Raw genomic sequence first — 570 nt, forward strand, 5'->3', positions numbered from 1 at the left:
AGGACAAGGCGACCGCGAGGTTGACGGTGGCATGAGCGCCGACGCCGATCTCCTGGATACAGCGGTAGTCGTCCATCGCGTTGCGTCTTGCAGTGGCTGGTCCAAGTTTCAAACTGGCAGTTTCCTGTATCAAAAAGCCTCTTGGTTTTCATATGTCATGTGTTATCAAAGGTTTTGAAGACCTTGCACCTTGAAGCCAGCCTTGAAGCCATGCCTGGAAGCACGTTATGCGCTGCATCCTGGCCGGAAAGGGAGGGGTAGCACGATGCTCTCAAAGGAATACATAAATTATCGCGCTCTCTCGGCTTGCGACATCGAACTATTTCGCCAACATGGGAGCGCGCCAAAAGCGTTGCTGGGCGCGAGCACAGTTGCGTGTGATTAGTCCGTAATCCGCAGCATCCGGTGCACCGTCGCCGTCGGGAATCGATCTTGCAAGCTGCTGCGAGCGCCGAGACCGCCACGATTTGGCATCCAAGAGCTCGACGCCCGCTCTCGAGCAGCCATTAACAAAGTAGCCGCCATCCTTGGACGTTGCACCACGGTGCATCATAAGGTCTGTACGCTGTA

The sequence above is a fragment of the Saprolegnia parasitica genome, assembly GCF_000151545.1.
Source record: "Saprolegnia parasitica CBS 223.65 unplaced genomic scaffold supercont2.86, whole genome shotgun sequence".
Lineage (NCBI taxonomy): Eukaryota > Oomycota > Saprolegniomycetes > Saprolegniales > Saprolegniaceae > Saprolegnia > Saprolegnia parasitica.